A 19,768-nucleotide genomic window follows, 5' to 3' on the forward strand; every position below is an offset into this window, starting at 1 on the left:
TTCAGATGTAAGGCAGACAAAACAGAGTGAGAAAATCGTAATACATGAAGTGGGAGAGGATGTCAGAGGTGCAGAGGAGGAAAATTCAGACTGAGGTGAACAGAAAAGATACAGAAACCATTTGGATTACTTTGATACTGTGATACTTTTGATACTTTGTCCAGCCAATTTCAAGTAGCAGCTGCGAAGTTCATAGCATCAGAGTGTTGTGCCATTCTTCACAAGGAGGCTTTGGGGGCCGGTGGGTGCAGCAGGGCCATGCTGGGAGGCTGCTGCAGGCACCACGGTTGGTGGCTGGAGGCTGATCTCTCCGGCTGCTTTCTGCACCTCTTTGGGAAGCCTAACACCAACAATGTGAATATTCCTGAGACTCGTACCATGCTTGAACGCTGGTGGCAATAAACACCATAACAGTTTTCAGTGTTTGCCTTCTTCCATCTCTCTCTGCAGGGCTTGAGACACTGCCCCCTCTGTCCCTGGAGAGCAGTGCAGTGGGGGCACCTGCCTCTCTGGGAGGAACGCCCCACCACTGTTCGGTTTGCCAAACAGGAAAACTGCATTTAGAGACCGGTAGTCAGAAAAATGTGTCTGGTTGTCTTCTAAGTTATCTGAGGAAGAACAGTTGTCAGGAAGGCAGGGATAAGGGCTCCCTCTAGATCCCTCTTCTTTCACTTGTTCAAGCTATCTAGGCTACCAGAAATAAACAGCTGAATGGAAATTTTAGTTCTGCCTGTGAAAAGCAGCTTTTGAATGAAATCTACATCAAATAACAAATGTCTTCTTTCCTCCTCCTCCTCTCCACCTACCTTGTTCCTAAACATTAACTTTTCATGTCACTTGAGCTAAGTTCAGTGTCAGACTCACCAGATCTTACTGAAAAATACATCCGTCTTTTGTGGCAAGCTGGAGAAGATGAGAGGCTTGTGGTGTTTTTCCTTCTCAATCTCTGCTCCACTGGGAAAAGAAGCTAAGGCTGTGTGAAGCTGCCTCCTTCCCACTCTGCTCAGCTTTGCTCCCAAAAATGCTTCTCCCTCAGATGCTTTGCAGCTTCTCTTAAGGAGGCATGGGTTGGCCCACCTAGTGCCATCGTTTGCCAGGGGATGTTTTCTCAGCCTGTGGTGACTTCCGTCATGGTAGAAGGCTGAAAAAGATTGCTGTGGAATAAGTATTGGCACTGCTAGCTGTGCCATTTGAAAATCATTACCTAAGCGTGAAAGAGAAGTAAAATATGAAGAATTATGAGATTTAAACCCAGCCCAAAGCCCCAAACCTCCAAATCATTTCTGCTTCCTGTTTTCTGAAGTCTTGGGCTGTACTCGCAATTGTGTTTTTAAACTTTGCTCCAGAACCACAGAGGTGAGAAATCACCCTTTCTCTGACAGGAGCAGTTTTGTGAGCGGTGGCACTGCGAGCTGTCCTCCTGCAAAGGAGGAGAAGGTTGTGGATGTGAAGGCTGGAGAGAGATGTTGTTTCTGAGAGTGCTTTTTTCTGCACAAAAGGGAATGGCTCTTGCTGGACAGCGGTGCCTGAAATATTCTGCAGTATGCAGTAGTACATACGATAAAGACGGATGCATTTTTGGTAAAAGAGTGGGGACCTGAGCTTACTTGGTTACCCTACCAGTATATCCTAACATAGAGAAAGCAAGTGCTGGAAAGGCCCAATGTGTCTGTTGGTAAAAACGGACTTTGTGACACTGACCAGAGTCTTGCTGTCTTTGTTGGAGTGGGCAGGACTATTCCTGTATCACACCGCAGTTAAGCAGGGATGTGCTAATAGTTACTTACTTTGATCAGTGCTGAAAATCAGAAGCAAAAAAAATGAAATGTGGACTTGGGATGCTGTCACACAATGCTGAATCAGCTGAAATCAAAGCCAGGTCAAAGTGTAAGTGTGATGGTTGATGTTCATGAAAAACAAAATCTCTCAACCAGTGGCTGAATTTACTTTTCAGCTGCTAGAGAAAATTCACTCCTCTCACAGATGCCCTGCAAGCAAGGCAGCTGCAGCTGCACGACACAAGGAGCTCTTTCCTCTTCCCTCACCTTAACCGTCAGTCCAGCAATGAGGAATCAGATTTAACCCTCAGTGTGTTTTGCAGGATCTGTGAATCTTTAATTCTTTTCCAGCAGCAAAACACTTATTTTTGATAGACACACTAGTTGTTTGTTAATTTGTTTGTAATCAGTTTTCCGGGAGGTTGCTTTAATGTGGGAGGAACTGAGTTCTTTGGGTGCAAATGCTCGCTGCTGACTCTATTCTTAGTCATTAAGAGATGTTTTTCACATTAAGGCGCCTTTACTTTTAAGGGAAAATGTCAAGTGTCTTCTGATACTAGGCATGTGAAGTGACGGGAGCCATTTGCTGGGCTGTAACATGTGAGGGCAGGCATGGCCAAGGCATTCTCCCTCCAGTGCAGACCTCTCAGGCAGGCTGAAGAGCTCCCATCCCTTCGCCGTGCACCTCTGCTGTGCCTCCTGCACCAGCTCCCGGGGCCTGACATCCCGCTTCCAGGTACCGACCTACATCCATGCTGATGTGCCACCGGGCTGAAGGATGTCACTGTTCTTTTCCAAGAGGAACGTGTCTTTTTATTCAATTCCTTTGCCACCTTTTTGTATTTTTGAACTGCAGCTCTTTTCAGGCTCCCTGCCTCTGCAGTTCTTGCCTTTGTTTAGGTTATTTATGGAAACTGGGGAACAAGGAGGAGGGATGAAATTTAGGGAAGTTGACTGCGCTGTGAGTGTAAAGCTCTTTCTCTCCGTGTACTCTTCTCTCTTTCTTCTGGAGCCCTCCCTGTGGCAGAGCGGGCTCGAGGGCATACCAGAGAACGCTCTTCGTGCTCCACAGGCCACGTCCTCACGCGCAGAGCATGGTCAGTGCATGTGCTGCTCTCTCTCTTTCCTTTCTGCAGCAACCATCATTGCTCTTCTACTTTTATGGGTCAGCCCAACTGGCCAAGAGGTGGTAGGTGGTCAAACGCTGTTTTGGGAGCTGTGAAATACCTGTGTTGCTTGGGTGCTCATGTACCTTAAGGTGAATTGTGTGCAGAGAGGAGCGCACATCCAACTCTTTGGGAGCCTGGTGGCTGAAGTGGCTGAAGCCGGAGGTGGCCAGAGCCTGGGAGCTCCCCTTCAGCCCCAGCCCCTGCTGGCCCCCAAAGCTTTTGAGTTCCTTTGCATGGCGGGGAGCAACTCACCTCTCACATTTGGAGTGCATAAATGTAAGGAGAAATTTTCTACACAAGAGCACCCAAGAGCTTCCCTGTTTCTGCGTAGGTATTCTAAGACCATCAGCGCAGAGGAAGATATTGACCACCCAGTAGGTCAGGCTGTCCTTTCGATAGCTGAGGCAGTGCTCAGGTAATTGAGATGCCTCTGATTGCCCATGAAAATTTGCTGATGTTTACGCTGCTGTCAGGTCCTGAAGTCACTCCATAACATTGATTGTGGGATCTTGCAATGGATTTTAAAATTGATCAATATCTCAGCACAAAGTGGGAATTTTCCACTTTTTTTCCCCGCGGTTATGAAAATGCCTAAATAGCTGTATAGTACAGTAAATGTTAAACATTAAAGAATGGTTTTGTGTGTACTGATAAGAGAAGATTGGTGGAGAAGGAAGTAACTTGAGTTTGGCTGGTATAGCTGATATGGTTATGGTGGAAATCAAAGTGGGGGATGATCGTAGACTTAAAGCTGTCTTTGAAGGATGAGTCTGGGTCAATAAGAAGAGATAATGAGGAGGACTTCTCCCTAAATTAAAAAAGAGGGGTAGATGATTCTATGCAAAAAGCTGCACAACTGATGCAAAAAGTCAGCCAAATACAGAGAGAAGGAAATCAACAGAACATGAAGTACTCTCCAAAAACACATAGAAATGGAGAGGTTTTTACTACTGTGCTGTAGCAAAGATCAATTAAACTGTGGCAAATGGTTATGCAAAACGTTTGCTGAAGGGAAATCATCGTTCTCTTTGGATTCCATGAAGGAGCACTGGCACTCTGCCTGCGGTGATTTGTTGTCACCCAGCCCCGGTGCTCATGGCTGGCACTCAGTGAGGTTGTCTAGGGCAGATTATTTATTTAATTAGGAATGGCCACAGTTGCACCGAGAGACTGGCAGCTCTGCAGCAGGAAGTCTTTTAGAGGATAAGTCTGGTTGCTCGCAGATAGGCTGCTTCTTCATGCTATAAATAATTAAAATCATAAATAAGTGTATGTTGGCATTTGTGTATAAGCTTATTAACAGCAACTAATAATATCAAATGTGGTTTATGTACTGCCATGCACTGTAGTCCTCTAATTTCTTGATTAACTAGCCCAGAGACCTGCTCGGCAAGCTAAGAAATTGGGTTGTCGCTAACTGAACTTTTGAACTGTTCTTAACAAAAGGACACGTCAGTGAGGGAAGAGTCAAATTTATGAGTGCGTGAGCGTGAGCAACCCAGAAAATTTCATTCCAATAAGAGCAAAGAGAAATCCCCCTCTTTTTAGGCCAAATAGGCAAGGTCATGCTGCTCCTTAGTTTAACATATTCCAAAGGTGACAATGAGCGCTGATGGTTGGAGGGAGTCCCAGGAAGAAAGGGATTTGAATGTGACTTATGAGAGGCACCGTCATTTGAGGCAAAATCTTTGGAAAGTCTCTTGAAGGTTTTATATCATGTGGTGTTTTTATATATATATTAAAAGATATATATATAAAATATATATATATATTAAAAGAAAGGCAAAGCATTGTGATTTGGTGATTGTGTTTTTATTAATACATTCAGCTTTTTTAAAGAATGAATTCTGGGTTTGATCCATGTCTTCTTTCCCTAATTATTGAGTAATCAGAAAAATTCTTGCAAGAGGAAAAGAAGCGACCTCTTTTAGAGGAAACCGTTCGTGATTTTCAGTTAGGGAGTTGGAACTAGATGGTTTTAAGGTCCCTTCCAATCCAAACCCCTGTGATTCCATGACAAGCCGAGCTTTGCCTGGCTTCTCATGTGGTGGTTGGGATGTTCCCCTCACCTCCCCCTGCCCTTCCTGCAAGTGCCAGGTGCTGGTGGGGCTGCTGGGATGAAGCAGTCACCTATAGTGTCTGAAGCACCCCATGGCTCCTCGGAGTGGATACTGGGGTCATGATGGTGAAGGATGAGGGTAATTCCTCTGCTGTCCCTCTCCACCCCCTGCTTTCTGTAGCCCAAGCCAGTCTCTGTGTTTCTCATTCCAGATGGAGTTACAAACGGTATCCACTCAGAATTGGGTTTTTATCGTCAGCACCTGTGAACAATCAAAGCTGGTTTGTGCAGATTTGAAATGAAACTTTGGTCTGAAATGGATGTGATTTCAGAACAGTTTTTTTTGCAGTCGTTATCATTTTTCACCAAGAAATAAAAAGCTTTATGGTAACTCCTAAATGTGACTCTAGTAACTGCACACAAGAATAAACCTATTGTGTTTTGACAGTTAACATTATTTGGTCCCTTAAAGCCTGGTGGCATGGATACGGTGTGAGCAGACTCCTGAGACTCCTGCAGTTGTATTATTTTTCATCACCGTATTCTAAAAATTTATTTTAAGAATTTTGGTGAAGAATGGATCTCAAGAGTATTTTGAGTTAATATCTCGGAATAGGAAAGTACATTTTCCTCAGCTTACGGTCACTCAGCTGTGAATGAGCTAGTTATTGAACGGACCAACTGAATATGGAGAAAGGAAGAACCCTCCAATCCTTTTATTGCAGCTTCAGAAAAGGCTGTTGCTATCAAGTGCTAGTTTTGAAATCTGGTTTCCAGGTGTGTAGGAAACAACTTCCTTAGTCTGATGGTTTGATGTGCTTTGCAACTTTGGCATAAAAACTGTTATTTACTGCTAATGGTGCTACCAAATGGAAACAGCTTAGATGGCTACATAGAAAGTGGTAACTTCAAATTTAATTGTAAATATACCTATTTCTCCAAAACAGAAATGTTGATTTTCATATTAAATATCCCAAACAAACTCACGTCCCTCCACCACCACTCTACCCATTATTACTTGTTTTAGCTTTCTTCGGGGGTGTTTGCATGCAAAGGAAATACCAGATTCATACTTTCAAACAGAAAAAAATATCTATATGTAGCCTCAGAAATCTCTATTTCTATAATACTTTAACTTTTCAATTATAATCAATATTACCTGTTTTGCCCATGCTAGCATTAGGGGAAAAGCCCGAAGAGGTTGATGTGCAGGTAAAATGAGAATAGCATAACTATTTTTATGTTTCTGACATCAGTGTCCTGGTTTGTGTAATGTTGTATGCCACAGTGAGTAAATGCTCCATGCTGTGCTGTCCTCAGTGAACCAAACATCTATTCCAGGACTGCCCCTTGCTTCAAAATTTGTAGAAACCTTTTAAGAACAATTTTCTTATTTGGGTTTTGTTTTACTGCCTCCTTGGAAAGCTGGTAGTCTCTCTATTTTTAATAAACAATATGCCTACACCCCATTAATGTGTGTTCCTAATAGAATGCACTGGAGTCAGTAAGAGGATTTGTCTGCCTGCCACTTCAAATACTTCAAAAAACCATCAGGCAGCATTGCTACACCAGGGAACCTCTGTGTTTGCTTATATAGTCAGGCACATTCAGTTATCATCACACTTCCTCTTATGTCCTTTACCTTTCTTCTTTTCTGTTTCCCTGCCCTGAAAAGCAATGCATTTTCACCACTGGGAACACTGAGAGCTGTTCCTACCAGACCCTCACTGTTCCTCATCTCCTTCTACCCCCCCAGGCAGCATCTTCGCCACCCGTCTGTCACGTCCACACATTCATACCTATTCTGCACGAGGTTTGCTGGGTGCCTTTGTGTTGCAGGAAAACAGGCTTTTGAAAACTCGGTTGGCTTCCAGAGGCAGTTGCACAAACCAGTCTTGTGCTAGGTCTACTGTACAGGAACTGACAGAACTGACAGCTGTTGGGGAGGAAAAAAAAAAAAAAAGTAAACCATGCCAAAAATGCCACTTTCCAGAGGGAGTAGGTTGCCTGTTGTACACGAGCAAAGGGGTTTACCGTTCCTTGTTCACATAGCTCCTTGGAGGTTGGGGCTGTGTCCACACAATGAGTGCTGAGCCATCCCACAGTATCCTCTGGGGCACAGCCCAGCTGTGGGGCAGCTGCCAGAAGCACCTGGGGACTCCCCAGCCCTTTGGGGCAGGGAGGAGGGAGGGAGCCGCAAGCTGTGGCTTTGCTTTTCTCCACAGGCTGCAGGCAGCCGCCGTGTGGGTGCGGGTCCTGTGGCTCAGACCCCAGCCCCCAGGCACTTGGGCCATGTGGGCTGCCAGCGAGCATCTGCGTGGGAGAAACGTGAGGGCTCTCTGCAAGGCGGTTGGGCTAAAAATAATGCTCAGTGTTATTTTTAATAACGTTGTCGTGGATAAAGACAGCGAGGTGGGAGTTAGTAGCCTGGGACATTTCTTCCTCCCGCTTTACAGGATAAACACTGTAAATCCTGGAGTGTTTGTTTGGCTAGGTAATGCTTTCCAAAAGTATGTCAATGAAGTAGGCATCGGAGTCATAAAATACTTTCCTATATTTAGCTTATAAATATGCAATAGAAAGTCATTAACTTTTAGACTTCCAAGCACCAAAAGTACTTCTGGAAAGGGACTTGGATGTTGGCATGAGGCGATTTAAAAATACGGATTTTAATAGTGCCAGGATTGCACGGTCGGTGCTGTGCTGTCGGTGGCGTTCAGGAGACTCAGCCCCATCTGAGGTCAGCTTGGTTACTGTGAGGGCATGTGGAGGATCCTGAAACTTGAAGGGGGCAGGATTACTGGGGGATTAGCACTCGATTGGTTAATTTGGAGGATTAAGCTTTTAACGAGATATCGATACTAGAAACCCTGTTAGAGAGAACTGTGGAATAACTTAGGCTAGAAGGGGTCTCTGGAGGGGGGGCATCTCTCTGGCCCTTGCCCAAGGCAGGTGCGTGGCTTTGTGTGTCATTAACTCACCTGTGTGTGACTGTGATTTATGCAAGAAAGATGAATTATTCAGATGAATTATTCCGATCTTTTTAGAGCAGAAGAGAGGCAAGTGAAACCCGGAGTATTTCACAAAGCTGGGAATGAAGCTCGTGCTTGAGTGCTGCCAGGCATCGCTTGTATGGGCACCTTCACTGAAAGCAAGCGTGGCTCGGGGGCAGCACAAGGGGCTGAGCACTCCCAAATTCGTTTATGCCGCTGTGCTCCTGGCGGGGTGGCAGCCCGAGGGGGTTGGAAAGCGCGCAGAAGGAGTTGGTGAGCGGCAAAACAGAGGCTGCCCGGTGCTTTATAGGCAGTGGTTCTGTTTAGGCTTAATCCCCGTAATGCTGTGTTAAAATTTACAAAACAGCTTGTAATTGCGGGAGCTGATTTAAACCAGCTATTTGTGGTTACGTCTGCCGAGGAGACTTCAACTTCAGTGCTCCCCAGCCATCTAATGGCAGCGAATCGACTGCGGGTCTCTTGCAAGAATATCTAAATGTAGGCTGTTGAATAATCCCTTTGGGGGCCCTGTAACTATTTTTGTGCCTGGATATGCGTCATCAGTGGGTATTTTCTCTGGTGACTAGCTTACATCAGTAGGTCTCCTACCATCCACTCCATCAGCGAGTGCCTGATGATTGATGGGAGTCGCGGCCGCCGCCGGGCTTTTAGCCGTGACCTGGCGCCGCGGACAGCGGGGATCTCCGGGAGGCCCGGGCAGCGCAGGTACCGCCGCCGGCCGGGGCCGGGACCGGGACCGGGACAGGGACCGGGACAGGGACGGAGCCGCGGGGACGGCGGCGGCGGTGCGGGGCCGCCGGGGATGCTCCCGCCGGGGGCGCGCGTCCCGGCGGGGGGAGCGCGGGCGCGACGCCGGGGACGCGCCCGGCACGGCTCGGCCCCCGGGGCGGCAGGACGCCCCGCATCCCCGTGTCCTCCTCCGCCCCGGGGTCTGAGGAGGGGAAGGGGCTGCGGGACCGGCGCCAGGTGGCCGGGAGAGGTCCCCCCGGGAGGTGCCGGGCACCCTGCGGCAGCCCCGCGGCCGGGCACCGTGTCATTTCGTCTTCTTTTTCTCCTGTTCTTCCAGTCTCTTCCGGGCTTAGTGCTTTTGGTACGGCTGTGATGGGAAGGACAAGGTCAGCTCTTTGTGAACTCTAGCTCAGAAGTCTCTCCGCTCCTTCTCCTGGCAACCGGGGAACGAAATGACAGACGTGGATGCTCTCGGTGCGACCGATGGTTAAAAAAGTCCTTACTGCTGTTTATCGCGCGGCAGTGTTTGGCTGAGGGAGGATAGTGGCCGGATCAGGATTCCTCCTCACCACTTCTTCCTGTTGGCAGGTGGCCCTCTCCGCAGAGCCTGCGGTTTCAAAGCCTCGCGCTGCTCTTACGCGTCTGTCTCGGTGCCCACCGTTGTTTTTCACTCAGGTGACGACGCGGTGCGTCTCGTGCGGGATGCTGAGACTTGAAAACTTTGAGAGGGAAGAGGGGAGCTTCGTTTAACTTGCCTGCCCGTCTCCTCCTCCCCGTGCACTACCCCAGCGGTCGCAGTTAATGAATGAAACCAGACTTCCTGTACGAGCCACTTAACCAAAGTCTGTGCGTTTGTTGACACAGTGCTTATGTAAAGCTGCCTCCAAGAGCAATGTATGTGCTGCTGTGGCACGGATGCCTTCGCTCTGTGGGATGCAGGGTACCTACATACCTTTCCATTCCCTGCAGACAGATGCCCGATGCAACATAGGAGCTGGGTCTGAATCAAGTTTCCCGATCTGCTCTCCGGCTAGTCAAGTGTTGGTTAAGAGCTGTGTCCAACAGAGGTTGTAGGAAGAGAAGCAGCGACTAAAAAGAAAGTCAAGAGAGAGGAGGGAATTAAGAGGTTTTCATTGAATTGCCATTTATGGGTATACCCTTCCTTTGTTTCTATATAATATTTTTTATAGTCACTTCAGTAAGACTTTGTGATTCATGACAAACTGGTTATATAATTCAAAATCTGTAAAAGCTTCAGTGCAAAAAGCTTGATGAGTCTGGACTCATTTGCACTGCAATTTGTTGACTTTTCCTGGGGTACTGTGCTTAGGAAGCATAAACCTTGAGAACCAATTGATATTGCTATGGGTATGATTTGCCACAGCTTTCTAGGAATCATTACGGCCAGCTACACATCAACATCTTTTGGCAAATATTGACCTCCTTTCCACCCCTTTTACAGGGATTATATGTTAAGTAATGATGATATTTTGGGGTAGCTTTCATTTACAGTGTTTGTGCAACAGCTCGGCATCGCCAAGTTTCTGGAAAGACTCCACAGACCTTCAGACTAGTTCAGACCAGGTGATAGTTTACTGGGAAAAAGCGTTCTCAGGTTGCCCGTTGGTTCCTGGTGCTCAGCGCTGGGGCTGCGTGCATGGCTGAGGGATGAAGTCCAAGTGGACGTGTGCCAGCGTTTGTTGGTGCCTCCCTGTGTGCTGGGACGGGGATGTCATGCCAGGGACAAACAGCAATTGAGGTGATCACCCGGTGGTGAGCTCATGCCAGGTGGATGCCCAGGTCCACACGCCCACACCCTGTTGACTTAGGTGAGTAAATGCAGGCACGGAGTTCTGCTTGCACAGCCTTAATTGAGGAGTGATGACTGCGGTGGCAAAAGCCTTGTTTTTCCGGAACAGCCTTCGCCTGTTCAGTAGCCGCCTTTCAGATCTTGTTGGTCACCCTGGACAATGGCTCACCAGATATTTCATCTGGGGAGTTAAAATAACTAGGTGTCATGAGCAGGGAGCAGCACAGGTTCAGTGGAAGTCCAGACATCCGCTGCTGGATCTCCCAGTAACTCTATAATAAGCCTCTCTTTCCCCCGGCAAAGTGCATTGGGGTTTCAGCATGCATCCCATTCCCAACAGGCATGGGGTTTCAATTACCTTACTTTGGAAGTGAAAATGGCAACTGAACCCGATGCGGTAATATCAGGGGCTCCATGCTGGGATTTTTTGAATGCGCCAGCCAAAGTAAAAGATGCAGTGCAACTCATTTCTCCCCTGCCAACAACATCCATGACTGCATGCTCTGTACCGCTGCTGTGCTGTCTGATATTTGGGTTCACCAGCAGTGAATCAATATTTTTATCGTCTTGTGTTCTTTGGACTCTTAGTACCTAAATACTCTTGACAGCAAAGGCGCACCCTGGGATGGGAAGAAATGCAAAGCTAATAGGAAGTTCCCTTGTGACAGCAGTATTTTGCGTGAGGAGTGACTGTACGGAGCAGGTGGTGCTGCACAGGCATTAGCAAAAACATCGTCGTTTGAGAGATGTTGCTGCAGTGAGCTGGCTGTAAGTTGTAAAAATGCTCTGAAATACGAGGCAAGGTAGTGATTTCACGGCTTCGGGGAACATAGTGTCTTTGCATTGCGTTAGGTCAAATCGTCTTATTATAGTCATAAATATTTGGTCTCTGAAGATGGTCTTTCTGTTTCCATAAAGCCCCATTGATATCTTCAGGCCAATTCCTAGATAGGAGGAAACTCCAGTTTTGGTCCACTTCTGTGGGGAGGGGCTTGAATAGTTTTATTGGTTTGTTTGGGTTTTGTTTCTTGATTTTCCAGGTGTCATGGAGGAAATACAGGTTAGCTATTGTCTCATTTAGACATTATTCTGACTGCAGGGAAAAATAAGGGGTTACTCATTGTTGATGTTTGTAGTGAGTAGAGTAATAAAGAGCCAAGAAGAAGAAAAGAAGTGCAGTGAAATTGTACAAGGAAAATACTGTGTAAAGAAAAGTTGGAAAAGCGAAAAAAGAAATGAATAGTATTTCATTTTTGTGGCATCTCATTTTTTAAAATCCAATTGATAAGGTCAATGAAGAGCTTTCCTTTTTTTTTTTATAATGCGGTCTGTACAAAACCCTGAATAAATGGAATGAAAGGACTCAGATAACACTTCAATGTTGCCTATGCACTTGGTCCACAAGGGCCTTGGTCCTGAAACCTCTGCCCATCTGCTTAGTCCTGCCTCCTGCAAGTGGCCAGTGACTTTCCTAAGACTGTTTGGGATCCAGGACCAGGCTGTCAGTAGCTTAACAGCTTGGTGAATATTGCCCTGGAATATGATTAGTTTGGAAGAAATACACCCATTGGTTTGGATGTGGGGAAGAGGAAGGAATGAAGATGTTGCAAGTGAAGTCTGCGTGCTGTGGCGGGCAGAAAGGCACCTCCTTCATGTCAGCAGCCAGGCAGCAACTCCTGTGAACTGTGCCGAAGTCTTTTCTTGGTCTCTTGCTCTGCTTCCCGTGTATACACAACACAGTAACTCCTGCATGGATTTTTGCGCTTGGCAGTATTTCTCTTTAGTGCCACAAAGTGAGCATTTTTCATGCAGGACCTCACAGAGCTCCGCAAGTTGTGTGCTGCCAGTGACTCAGCCCATCTGGTAGCAGCCTGCACAACTCCTACCAGGCGCCGCTCCTCAGATGCAAAGCCACACGTGAAGCCTGAGATAGCAGCAGGCTAGGGACAGGGCTACTGCGGGTAAAGAAGTCCTGTTCCCAAAGGGGTGGTGAGGGAAGAAGCTCCCTCCCTTCCAGCTCTGGTTGAAATCTTCCCCATACGGATCTTGGCCCTCCGCAGGAAGATCAGGTTGGCTTGGAAATGAGGTGTAAAAGTGGAGAGAAAGAAATGCCCCACACTGACATCCTCTGGGGCCTTGATAAAGTCAGGACACCTGTCAGCACAGGAGTACTTAAAAAATATCGTTGATGGGAGGAACTTACATGGTACTGCAAGTCACTAATAACATGAATGCAGTACAGGCACTAATTCAAGATTGCTGAAGAGTTTGCGAAGTGTCTTGACTTTGTCCCTTTGCAGACCAGCCGTTTAGCTTTCAGGAGTTTTCCAGAAACTTGTCTTACCTTTCTTCTCAAGCACAACTGCCAGTTGCTACCTAGCAGGTTAGAAATAATAGTGACCAAGTTAAAAAATGAAAAGTCTTCTCCGTAAAGATCAGGTCATGTGCTAATGAAATGCACCTTTCTTTCAGTGGGGACACTGTTGGTTTTTTTCATAGTCTTGATTCTTAACCAAGATCTAACTTCTCATTCCACTGGAAATTTGTTGCTGGCTACTGAGGGAGCAGGGCTGCTGAATCAGAAGATCAGTTGCTCTTTTTAGTTTTTCGTTTTTTACCTTGATTGCTATTAAATTAGATATAGCGTTTGTCTATATAGATATATAGGCATGACCACCTAAAAGGTTATAACAGTCTCAAAGGAGTGAAAAGGTGCAAACAAGCAAAAGGAGTATTAGCTCAAATACTGGGAAAAAAATCGTTACGTTGAAGGCCAGTTCTCCTGATGGAAACCAGAAGAGCTGATGAGTTGGAGTAACTCAGAAGTGACCTGGACAAAACACTGTAAAATATGCCACATAGATTTTTCTTATTTGGGTATGAGATGATCTAATAAACTTTGTCCATTTCCTTTGTGATCTAATTTCTGGGGTTCTATGATCACTTTTTAAAAAGGTCATTCTATTGCCTGTATCATTGCAAACCCTCTTCCTGAAATTTTTTGGCACTTTTCACCAAAAAGGAAGACATTTACAGGAATGCAACATGGTAGTATTTTGAAGAACCCAAACAGATCTCTCCTGGCCCTTTCTCGCTGTTGTTCCAGGGTAAAATTCCCATAATTCTTGATGGGAGTTTTGCATTAAAATTTTATGGTGGCATATACTCACTAGCTACTCTTCTGAGGCCTGAGAGAGATCCATGCTCTACTCCCACAGTTGCCTTTTTCCAGTTCTTTAAAGCTACACTTGGGCTTTACAGGAAATAATAATCATGCCTACCATACTGTAACTAAAGTATTCAGACACATGAATCTTTTTCTTGACTTCCTATAAAACTGTCATTTGTAGCTTTATTTTGTTCTGGTTTGACCATAATATAAACAAGAGTTTATTAAAGTGTTAGTTTTAAGTTGAAGTTCTTTCTTGAGAATGCAAGATCTCACAAAAATAGTATTGAAACTGCAGGTCAAAAACATGTATTAACAGAAAAATGAATAATGAGTCTGTTTTCATATGGATTTTTTAAAAAGTACAGCTTGTAGTTGAACTAAATGTACCATTTCTTCCACTGCAGCCAGGAAGCCCTCATAGACTTTTGACAGCGTCGCCAAAAAATTAATGCTTCAGCTGTTTGAAAGATATCAAAAGCTTGTTTGACAATTGTAATCTTTTCCAGGAATTTCCTTTCCCATTTTCCCTCCCTATAAAAATTGATAACAAGATGCTTGTATGGTAGAAAAGGAATGTCCGAGGTATGCCACAAAGCATTGTGCATTGCTTCCAGCCTTGCTGGATGAGGCACAAGATCTCCAGGGCTGGTAGGCCCTGGAGACGTGGAGACGTGGACACTCCGTTGTTTAAGTAGAATTTGCTCCCAGGATTATCTGCTTGCCAAGACGGTGCAGATATTTTAGTGTTTTCTAAGCCATTTTTGAGTTTTTATGTAATGTGGCAATAAACAGCAGAACTGTTGGAGGTGGCTGGGTAGGAACTCAAAGCAGTGACAGAGAAAAGGCAAGGATGGAGGAAGTGAAGAAATTACCGCATGTGTCAACGTCAGTTGACATGGCACGACCGAAGGCAAGGGAGAGCAGCCCTAGCCTGGCTTCTCCTGAATTTCTGTCCTCTGTTTCACATGCAGCAAGGTGTGACAAACCGAAACGAGGCACAGCTTGAACTTTTGTTCTGAAGCGTATCAGAAAGGCACTGGAACGCAGAGTCAAAGGTCAGATCTGTTCCTTTTTTTCTAGCAAATTCCCAAGGCAGCTGTTGATACTACTCTGTCTTTTAAGGCTAACCTTGAATAGTATTTGTTGGCACACAACATGAAATAAATAGTATTACCATGGCTGTTCTCTGATGATGGAAGGGAGATTCCACGTTGAGAAGGGTGAGGCAGTTGGGGAGGTTGCCAATAAAAAAGCCACTGTGTTTGCAGAGGGTGCCTGTGCATTCAGCAAATGCCAATTAGAGAAATGTCACTTTATGGGTATGACGGGTTATTACTGCACAAACACATGTACAATTACACAGTGGGTCAAAAGGGCAGCTAACCTCGCCTCACAGCTATTATTTTAAAGCAAACACAACTATCAGGCACACAAATATCAGGGATTGCAGAAGGGGAACAGTAAAGTAATGAGTGTTTGGAACTGCATGCTAACGAGAAAAAAAAGTGAATGTAACAAGCCCTGGTGCTGTGGGAGGTATTTTTCACCATGTCTGCACTGCATGGATTGAAATGTCATCCTTACATACTGGAGAAGCAAACGCTTCCTTCTGTCACTTAAATAAAGTCAATATACTGTTGTGTTGTTTTAGAACTTGGAAATGGGAAAAGAATATACATTTTTTCAATTACCTGCTTTTATACCAAAATGCTTGTGTTCTGTGTGCCTTTGTAAACCAGTGTGTGTTTTTCCTTCTGTAGTGTTACAAATACCTTCATGGATGTCCCCTTCTTGCAGCCGTGAGGTAGCACTCTAGCTGACTTCAGTAGAGGGCAGTCCTGCAAGTAATGTGGTGCAAGACAAGGCCATGAGTGCTCATTACTTGCACTCTAGGTTTTTACTTATTTTTTTTACTCTTTTACTTTTTTCTTTTTTTCTCCTTTATTTTGTATGTTTTGTATGAAGCTTCATTAGAGTCAAGTCTAAAGACGCAGAAGGCTCTGTGGATGCTGTGGCTAACCTGGGTGTGTATAGGATGGCTGCACTATCTGTGGATTTCTGAATATTGCTCTAAGGCTATCAGGATTGTCTTCCCTTCTAATATGGTCTCAATCAGTGCTTCTTCAGTGCTGGCTTCTCTCTGGGTCATGAGAAAGAACACACTTCAGCAGGAATTGCATTACAGCCGGTGGCCTGAATCTTTGCTCTTACTTGACCTCGTACTTCGAGGAAGCTCAGCTGACAAATGCAGCCCAGACCATCGTGGTAACACCCTCTGTGGTGTGTGGGCTGCTGGTTAGGTTGTCCTGCTTCCATATATGCCGAGGTATTTTCACTGACAAGCTCTTTTCACAGGTTTGAAGTCACTCTGGCTTTCAAGGAGCGGCCTTGCCTAAAGTGGAAATGCGGCCTTAGCCCAAGGACCAGCTTAAACCTAGAATTTGCCGAGGCAGAACGGGGTGGCAGAAGTTAAACGGAGAGCTTTAGGTTGAAAAATTTTATGAGATCACCATCCTTTTAAATTGGTTTACACAGATGGCTGTCTGGTTTGTTGCTTTGTCCTTGCTTAATAGTAACTGTTTATGGAAAAACGAATTGCTTTGCAGAAGGAGGTCCAAAAGCTCATGCTGTTGTTTCCCTCACTGGAGATCTTCATGTTATTATGGGCATACAAGGATTTGGCCTGAAACAGAGATTAATTACGAAGCGCGCAGTGAATAATTAACCATTTGACTTGTTCCTCTGTAGTCACCGGGTTAGAAATGATTTCCCAAACTGCGGGAGATAAGAGAAGGTTATTCCTGGTTTCACAATGTCCTTATTGTTACGGCTTTGTGCTGTGTGTATTCTGACATCAGCTGATACCTACGCAAGTCGGGTCCAGCTTCTCATTCAAACCACTTCCTGGGGTTTTCTCGGGTAATGGCAGTGATTCAGAAGACACCACCGTGCCTCAGAAAGCCGCCTCTGACATGTCGCACCAGGACTGCAGGACAGGGAGCATGTGAGATTCTTAGGAAGGAGTTTTGATCTTAAAAATACCCACGTTTTTGTTTGTTCAGCATTCAAATTTAGATGCGCATTGCTTGGCTTGTGTTCTAGTGACCTATTCATAGACCAGTGGTATGTATTGTGGGGTACTCGTGATATATATGTACATGTGTGCGTGAGGCAGGAGCCTTAGACTGCCCTCCAGGCAGTCATGCTGATTTTGCATCCACAGTTGTTCCTACCTGGTAAAAAACAAGAGGAAGAAATGATTAAAACTTTTTAAAGGAAATCAAACCTAAATAATAATATTCTGTACTTTTGCAGGATTGTCTACTTAAGAAGCTGAGAGTGAGCTAGAAACATTGATGAAGCCTCTATATTGTGAGGTGGGTATGCATTTTTATTACTATTTTGCAAAAGCATAGAAAATTCAAACCATTTGCCCAAGTCCAGACAGTGCTATTTAAGAGCTCTGAACAGACTCCAGAAGTTTTCTATCCCAGCACATGTTCTGACTGATCGATACCGTATGAATAAGGTCTTCATGTGCCCTCCCGTTGAAGGAAGTGATGAGGTTTTGCATTCTGTTATCATTTGAAGAGCTTCTTTTAATTTTTGATTTCTGACTAATGGAATAAGTGACTCTCACAGATACTTGTGCTCCACTGCCTTCCTGCCCCTGGTGTGCAGTGCATTTAGATCACATTTTTGGGAGAAGGCAATTTATGATAGGGGAGTCAGTGGAAAACAAACATGTCCACTGGATCCAGGCCAAACATAGTCTGGGGTTCAGAAATGTTTAGTGCGTTTCATTACTTTTTAATTTATTTATTTATTTTAGCCTTTTGTCACGGTCAAATGCACCAGCAGGCTTTTAATAAATCCCCTTGTGTGTGAGACTTGCAACTCAGGTTTGCAGACCTATGAGGGCTGGATAATTTGAATAACTGTGAGAAGTGAAACTGAGCATTCGTAGGTCCATCAGCTACAAGCTGCAAAACCAGTGCGTTGTAATTTTGATAGTCTCTGTCATTACGGGATGCTGCATGCAAAACTGTCAGCTCTGCTTGCCCCAAACAAGAGCAGCTCGGATGTGGAGCCTCTGTGTTTCCTCATGCCGTGCTTGTCACCCACCCCAGCTCGAGGGGCCCCACTTGCAGGGGACCTGTTTTAGGCAGCAGCCTGGAGAAACTCTCTCTGAGGCTCTTCACTTAATTACAGTGGTTTCCCTTTTGGCTTTGTGAGAGAAACCCAGTGAGGGTGCTTTGCCTTCTGCTGCACTCCATTGGGATCCTGGATCTGCTGTGACAAGGAATGAGTCAGGACTGGAATTTGTCTCTTAAAGGATTTTGTTGTTTCTTTAAACTGGTGTTTGCCTTTGAAAGCCTTTTTTTTGAATAAATTACTCTGACAGTAAGTACCAGAATATATATTGATAAAACATGAATTTATGCCTGCCAGCATTTATCTGTTTTGTGTCTATTCACAAATACAGATAAATTTCCCCAGCTGCCAGTTTCTGCTTACCTGCATGAACAAAAAGCAGACAGAGTGCTGGGGCACAAGCTGAAGGTGGGTGTAGCTGAAAAGTTATATTCAAAATCTTTTTCTCTGTGACATCATTGTGGCTCCTCAAGTATCTTTCAGTTCATATGGAAAATGCATTTAAAATATGACACAGTTTGATGCTAATGTTAGCTTCACACTCTTCTGAAAAAGGAATGAAAATGCTCAAAGGACAAGTTGCCTATGTGCAGTTTTGGTTTCTGGGTAATATGAGTGGTGCAAAAGCTTTTGTTACCTTAGAAACTTTTTAGTAAGCAGTATGGTTGTTAATTAACATCACTTTTATTTTAAATCTGAATTTTGGACTTTGTTGAATTGGAGATGATAGGCCTACTTGTAATCTGCTCGATAGGGCTGTAACAAGTTGAGATACCTCCAGCCTGAGACTTTCAATTTTCCAAAGATAAGCACCATTTATTTTGCTCAGTTCTAAAGCATTTGAGCTCAAAATCTATGGTGAAATTTGTAATATATCATTTGACTGAAATTATGCAAATCCATTGCCGTAGCGTAATATGCTGTAAGACCTCTGGAAGGGAAACCACCCGCTTGTTCTTTCGCCGGGTGCCCACAAGTGATGCGTGGATGCACATCCTTGTGTGACAATGTCGCCTGACGCTTTGCAACCTGCCTTGCATTGCCCCAAAATCCGAGTCAGTGGCTTCACCCCTTTGGTTTGAACAGGCTCTTCAGTGTCCAAAACTGAAAAGTCACAATCTAGTGCTAGCTGCTGTAGTCATTAATCAATGATTTCGTTATTGGTTATCATTATTTTGGCTTCTGCAGTCCTGTGCGTGGGCAGCTAGTTGGTTTTCCGGTGTTGCTAGAGCTCCAGTCAGCTGAGGAGGGAGCTGAAATCATCACAGCCAATTTGGAGATTTCTTTGGAGATTCTTGAGTGCCCATGCCTTTCGAAACAAAATCCAAGGCCTCAACTTTCTATCCTTGTTGTGGCATTAGGACATGCTGTCAACTTCAGAGCAGCTAGATCAGCTTTTAAAAACATTGAGGTGGTTAAACACAGAGAGAACCAAAGAAGGAGGAACAGAAAGCAAAAGCTGACTGGAAGAAAATTTAAAACTGCAGAAGATTCTGGAATACTTCACCTGTGCTCTGAGCTGGAACAAAACCTTGAGACTTCTCACACAGTAAGACATCTTAGTCCAGAACTCCCTAAAGGTTGCTTCAGTTTTATTTGCTGAAAAACATTGTGATAGCATGCTAGTATTCCAGCTCATCTCTTAGTCTCATTAAGGAGTAATTCATCAAGTAGTGCAATGCTACTGGTAAAATATTAGTATTGAAGTAACGTGTTATTTCATGAAGCTATATATTTCCTAAATCTTCATTTAAACCAGGGACAAAATCTGTATTTTTGTGGAACTTTTCAGTTCTACCAAAGCAGTATGTTTTATTCAGGAAACTCTTCCAGCATAAAAAATTTTGATCATTTGCACAGTTTTTCAAATTTTCTCGATTCT

At 44.8% G+C, this 19,768-nt stretch overlaps 1 protein-coding gene across 11 annotated transcripts in view; it reads left to right on the forward strand.

The window, feature by feature from the left end:
• The window catches only part of HIVEP2 (HIVEP zinc finger 2), a 134,861-nt gene that overhangs the window by 40,545 nt on the left and 74,548 nt on the right, over nucleotides 1-19,768 (forward strand). For 6 of the 11 annotated variants that reach the window (XM_084514493.1, XM_084514498.1, XM_084514497.1 and 3 more), the window contains one exon: nucleotides 17,047-17,108. The exons of 2 other annotated variants lie outside the window; for them this stretch is intronic. The gene's annotated coding sequence lies outside the window, so the exon portion shown is untranslated. Of the gene's footprint in view, nucleotides 1-8,702; nucleotides 8,726-14,702; nucleotides 14,787-17,046; nucleotides 17,109-19,768 lie in introns of those variants that run through there. 3 more of the 11 variants (XM_084514499.1, XM_084514501.1, XM_084514503.1) reach the window with 2 other exon arrangements.

Source organism: Aythya ferina, assembly GCF_964211825.1.
Source record: "Aythya ferina genome assembly, chromosome: 3".
In the NCBI taxonomy this organism is placed as follows: domain Eukaryota; kingdom Metazoa; phylum Chordata; class Aves; order Anseriformes; family Anatidae; genus Aythya; species Aythya ferina.